Source organism: Meles meles, chromosome 2 (genome assembly GCF_922984935.1).
Source record: "Meles meles chromosome 2, mMelMel3.1 paternal haplotype, whole genome shotgun sequence".
Lineage (NCBI taxonomy): Eukaryota > Metazoa > Chordata > Mammalia > Carnivora > Mustelidae > Meles > Meles meles.
This window is the reverse complement of record NC_060067.1, coordinates 33,711,972-33,718,372: the sequence shown is the minus strand read 5'-3', so window position 1 is coordinate 33,718,372 and position 6,401 is coordinate 33,711,972.

Genomic DNA, 6,401 nt, shown 5'->3' with positions numbered 1-6,401 from the left:
ACTGTAAGTGCAGCATTCTGGTTAGCGACCACCGTGGGAAATGTGTTAAAGAAGACATGGGAAGGGCTCCAGGCCAGACTAGGGAACACGAAGAGGGCCACGTCCAGTTTTTTGGTTGTATCTCTCCTATCCAGAAGTCATTTCTACATACTGCCTGCTGGAGGCAAAAATCATTGTGAATTTTCTTTTTAATTGATCACTTCTCTATTACATAAATTCAATAACATCTCACATCACACAGCGTAATTCATAGTGCTCTCAGAGATAACAGTTACAGGAACTTGGCCATATAAATCTTGGTAGTATTGACAGAAAGTGTTTATATAGATATTTTCAAGCACACCGACTTGAGCAGAAAAGTGGGAGTGAGTAAGTAACAAATTGCACTCAACAATATCTTAACAGATTGATTTCCACTAAAATGAAAATGAAAAAAGATTCCCATCTTGGCTGAATATTAATTCTTACACTGTTTTTAGAGAACCAGATTAATCTTTAGGGTGAAGTTCATAAGTCAGCCGAAGTAAAACTACTGTGCGTCAAGAAGAAGAGCTAGAAATTTATTCAATGAATGCAACCGCTCTTTAATTCTAACATGATCTTCACTTATTTATTTTTTAATATTTTATTTATTCATTTGACAGAGAGAGATCACAAGTAGGCAGAGAGGCAGACAGAGAGAGAGGGGGAGGCAGGATCCCTGCTGAGCAGAGAGCCCGATGTGGGGCTCCATCCCAGGACCCTGAGATCATGACCTGAGCCGAAGGCAGAGGCTTTAACCCACTGAGCCACCCAGGCGCCCCCATTTATTTATTTTTGGGGAGCAAATGCATTGTTGGACAATCGCTATCTTATTTGCTTTGTAAATGACTTCATAATGTTGGTGGTGCTAAAAGGATAGAAATAATGTGTCAAACAGGAGAAGGGCTTTTTTGTGTTTATGGATCTCCTAGGAAAAGCTACTTATGGGAAGAGGGAACGTTTGGCGGTGGCGTATGAGTTGAAGAGGGCAAGAAAGGGGCAGTAAACAGACGGGTTGCAACTTGCTAATTTGTGTGGCCTTGGGCAAGTCACTCAACCTCTCCGGGCTGCAGTTTCTCTATCTCTAACACAGTGTCCGTCAGATCTGCTTCACTGTTGCAGGCCAGAGCGTCTAGCGGCCTCTCACAGACAGCGTAAAGACACCACCGAAATTAGCGCATCTCTTTTATACTAGAACTTACATTGCAGGCAGTGTGATAAGATCATGAAACGGGAGTTTTGGAATAGGCTTATCTGGATACAAATTTCAGCTTCTCCTCAGTGTATGGTTGAATTTGATCAAGTTACTGAAGTCCTCTGAGCTACGTTTTCTTCATCTTAATTCTCTTTATTTTATAAAGTTGTATATGGATTAAATGAAGTAACATGAAAGATACCATCTGACTTTGACACTCAGGGTCACTGCCGGCCTACATGGATTTTCCCGTAAATTACAAAATATCAACCCCTTCCTCAAATGGCTTCGCTTCTACCTATTAGAGAATTTTTCTAATATACTGATGATGAGGACAAAGAACACTTTGCTGTTTATCTTAGCTTGCTAGAGCTGGCAAACAAAACGCCACAAGCTGGGTGGCTTAAATAACAGAAATTAATTTCTCATAGTTCTCGACTCTGGAAGGTCACGATCAAGGTGCTGGCAGGGTTGGTTTCTCCTGAGGCCTCTCTTCCTGGCTTGCAGATGGCCACCTTCTCCCTGTCCTCACATGGCCTCTTCTCTGTGCGCTCATCAGTGGTGTCTCTTCCTCTTCTTGTAAGGACACCAGTCCTATGGATTAGGACCCACCCTTACGATTTCATTTTACTATAATTGTGTCCCCGTCAAATGCATACGTTGAAGCCCTAACCCCCCGTGAGACTCTGTTTGGACATATGGCTTCAACATATGCATTTGAAGGGGACACAATTCACTCCCTAAAAATACTACCCCAGAGAATTGTTGGACTATATAAATTTGTGGTATCTGCACTTTGAATGTGATGCCTTTGTGCAGTGTGCAACCTGCAGAGCCTTACACAAGTCTGCACGTAATAGGAGCTGATTTCCTGTGTATTTCCTCCTCTTCCCTCTTCTTCCCATCTGTTTTCCTTTCTTCCTCCCAGACAGGACGCTTCCATTGGTAGATCTTACAGTCTCTCGTGGGCCGTCTCTTCATCCTGAATGGAGCTGCTATGACCCAGAATGCGGAGTCTCCAGAGGGAGCGAAAATTGTCTAGACTGTTCCTGATCAGCAACTTGATTTTTCTGGCCCCCACATATACACAGGGTCAAGGTTGACATTTCCACCCTATGTTTTCCTTTATCCCACTACTTCCTTATTTCTTCAAGCTGATTTCCTCAGCAGGAACAGGTGGTAGATTCTAGGCTGGCAGGAGCCAAATGAGGAAAGAGTTGGGGGAAGAAGAGAGGATGCAGGATAAGGTGCTGAAGATCCTGCCCTTTCATGTTTGCTCCTCCACTCCGACTCCGCGCATGGAGGCTTGTCCATGGCCAGAGATCTTTCTGGTCATGCCAGTGCTTGACATTGTTGATGACGACAGCATTTAACAGTTGACCCATCCAGTACCCGAGCCAGTGGTTTTCGTCAGCATTCCATTCCACGTAAGCACGAGTCATCGTCAAACACTCTACCATTTCTAGAATGTTCCACTCATCACTCTCTTCCCCTGAAATCTCCTGTGCTTGTGGTTGTCTTGCCGGGTTCCCTGCTGTGACAGTGCTTTGTGTCGCTGAGTCCCAGGTATGCTGATCAAACTCCTCTGTCTGTATCTTACAGTTCCTTCTTGCCCTTTCTTTGCTCACGGTCCCACTTAGATTCCGCGATCATCGCAATCAGTGCAAAAGAATTGAAAAAATTCTTTCATTTTCGGGTCCCGTTTATCTGGCAAAGTTCTGACCTCGACCCCAAGCACGTCCCTTCTCTGAACTGGCGCCTGAGCCCCTGGGCGTTGCCACATTGTGTGTGTAGCCGTCCTACCTCAGCCTCGAAATAGACTTGCTTCCCACTCTCCCACTGACCATTGGATGACTTGCTTTGGTATTTCAGACCTCCCTCTCCTTCCTCATTTCTCCCAACTAGCTTGCATCTGATGAAACTTACCTTCCTTGGGACATAGAAGCAATGACGTGGGAGTGCCTTTGTCTTGCCATCCCCTCGTCTGCAGATAGATCTTCCTGTGTCTGTGTCCATCCCCTTCCCCCTCTCCCCATCACACCCTCCCTGCACATGTTACCTTTGTGCCTTCTCCTCTTCCCTTCCCTCCCTCTCCCCACTTTCTGCTGGTCACACAGGCTCCTCCTTCTCAGGCACCTCCCTTCACCCCATCTTTTTCTTGTAATTGCTTCATTTCTCTGCTTCTCATCACTGTTGGGCTTCTCAAAAGAGCTGCCTGTCTCTTGTCTTCTTATCTTCACCAAAAATATGCCTATCATCTTTATTGATTGCCCGGTATGATGGACCCTCTTCAGTCCTCACTTTATTTGGCTCAGGAGCGGCAGTCAACAGAGTTGAAAACCCCCTCCTCTTTCACACTGAGGCATCCATCTCTTCTCATTTTATATCTAACCCCCTAGATCCTTCTCTTCTATTCTACCTGTGAGTACCTGATTGTCTTGGGAATTGGTCCTAGGTCCCCCCTTTCCTCCACACTTCATTTTTGGGGATCCTCTCCATTCCCATGTTTTTAAATAGCTTCAGCCGAAGCCTCTCTTCAGAGCTTCAGAAGCAATGCATATCTGAGATGTCCTCTTGGATGTTTTCCGAGTGTCTCAGTAATGACACGTCTGAACTTCTTTTTTTTTTTTTTTTTTTTTTTTTCTCATTTTATTTATTTTTTCAGCGTAACAGAATTCATTCCTTTTGCACAACACCCAGTGCTCCATGCAAAACGTGCCCTCCCCATTACCCACCACCTGTTCCCCCAACCTCCCACCCCTGACCCTTCAAAACCCTCAGGTTGCCCCAACCTCCCACCCCTGACCCTTCAAAACCCTCAGGTTGTTTTTCAGAGTCCATAGTCTCTTATGGTTCGCTTCCCCTCCCCAATGTCCATAGCCCGCTCCCCCTCCCCCAATCCCACCTCCCCGCAGCAACCCCCAGTTTGTTTTGTGAGATTAAGAGTCATTTATGGTTTGTCTCCCTCCCAATCCCATCTTGTTTCATTTATTCTTCTCCTATCTCCTACCCCCCCATGTTGCTTCTCCATGTCCTCATATCAGGGAGATCATATGATAGTTGTCTTTCTCCGATTGACTTATTTCACTAAGCATGATACGCTCTAGTTCCATCCACGTCGTCGCAAATGGCAAGATTTCATTTCTTTTGATGGCTGCATAGTATTCCATTGTGTATATATACCACATCTTCTTGATCCATTCATCTGTTGATGGACATCTAGGTTCTTTCCATAGTCTGGCTATTGTAGACATTGCTGCTATAAACATTCGGGTACACGTGCCCCTTCGGATCACTATGTTTGTATCTTTAGGGTAAATACCCAGTAGTGCAATTGCTGGGTCATAGGGTAGTTCTATTTTCAACATTTTGAGGAACCTCCATGCTGTTTTCCAGAGTGGTTGCACCAGCTTGCATTCCCACCAACAGTGGAGGAGGGTTCCCCTTTCTCCACATCCTCTCCAGCATCTGTCATTTCCTGACTTGTTCATTTTAGCCATTCTGACTGGTGTGAGGTGATATCTCATTGTGGTTTTGATTTGTATTTCCCTGATGGCGAGTGACGTGGAGCATTTTTTCATGTGTCTGTTGGCCATCTGGATGTCTTCTTTGCAGAAATGTCTGTTCATGTCCTCTGCCCATTTCTTGATTGGATTGTTTGTTCTTTGGGTGTTGAGTTTGCTAAGTTCCTTATAGATTTTGGATACTAGCCCTTTATCTGATATGTCGTTTGCAAATATCTTCTCCCATTCTGTCAGTTGTCTTTTGGTTTTGTTAACTGTTTCCTTTGCTGTGCAAAAGCTTTTGATCTTGATGAAATCCCAACAGTTCATTTTTGCCCTTGCTTCCCTTGCCTTTGCCGTTGTTCCTAGGAAGATGTTGCTATGGCTGAGGTCAAAGAGGTTGCTGCCTGCATTCTCCTCAAGGATTTTGATGGATTCCTTTCTCACATTGAGGTCCTTCATCCATTTGGAGTCTATTTTTGTGTGTGGTGTAAGGAAGTGGTCCAATTTCATTTTTCTGCATGTGGCTGTCCAATTTTCCCAGCACCATTTATTGAAGAGGCTGTCTTTTTTCCATTGGACATTCTTTCCTGCTTTGTCGAAGATTAGTTGACCATAGAGTTGAGGGTCGATTTCTGGGCTCTCTATTCTGTTCCACTGATCTATGTGTCTGTTTTTGTGCCAGTACCATGCTGTCTTGATGATGACAGCTTTGTAATAGAGCTTGAAGTCCGGAATTGTAATGCCACCAACTTTGGCTTTGTTCTTCAATATTCCTTTGGCTATTCGAGGTCTTTTCTGGTTCCATATAAATTTTAGGATTATTTGTTCCATTTCTTTGAAAAAAATGGATGGTATTTTGATAGGGATTGCATTAAATGTGTAGATTGCTTTAGGTAGCATAGACATTTTCACAATATTTATTCTTCCAATCCAGGAGCATGGAACATTTTTCCATTTTTTTGTGTCTTCCTCAATTTCTTTCATGAGTACTTTATAATTTTCTGTGTATAGATTCTTAGTCTCTTTGGTTAGGTTTATTCCTAGGTATCTTATAGTTTTGGGTACAATTGTAAATGGGATTGACTCCTTAATTTCTCTTTCTTCAGTCTTGTTGTTGGTGTACAGAAATGCAACTGGAAAACCCAAAAGACTCCACTCCAAAACTGCTAGAACTTGTTCAGGAATTCAGTAAAGTGTCAGGATATAAAATCAATGCACAGAAATCAGTTGCATTTCTGTACGTCTGAACTTCTTAAGAGTCCCTCCCCAAAACATGTATCGCTGAGCGTTTACCATAGTAAACGGTTATCACTCGGTAACCTACCCTGGAAACCTGGGAGTCCTTCTTGGTTTCTTTCTCTCCCCTACTTCTCGCATCTAATCCATCACCCTAGATTTTGATTTTACTTCCAAAATGGCATTCCAGTAGGTCTTCATCTCCGTTTCCACTGCCATCAGCCCAATGGAATGGACATCAGTTCTCCCCGGACCACTGTTCTGTCTTCCACATTCTGTGCTCGCAGCCCCCCAGACCACTTTCCAACCACAGCACAGCAGAAGCCATACCTATGCAAGTCATCCTGTTGGTCCCCTGATGGAGAAATAAGTTTCTATTATTTATAAGCCATCCAGTCTATGGTATTTTTGTTATTGTCTCCCAAGTGGACTAAGGTACCTTT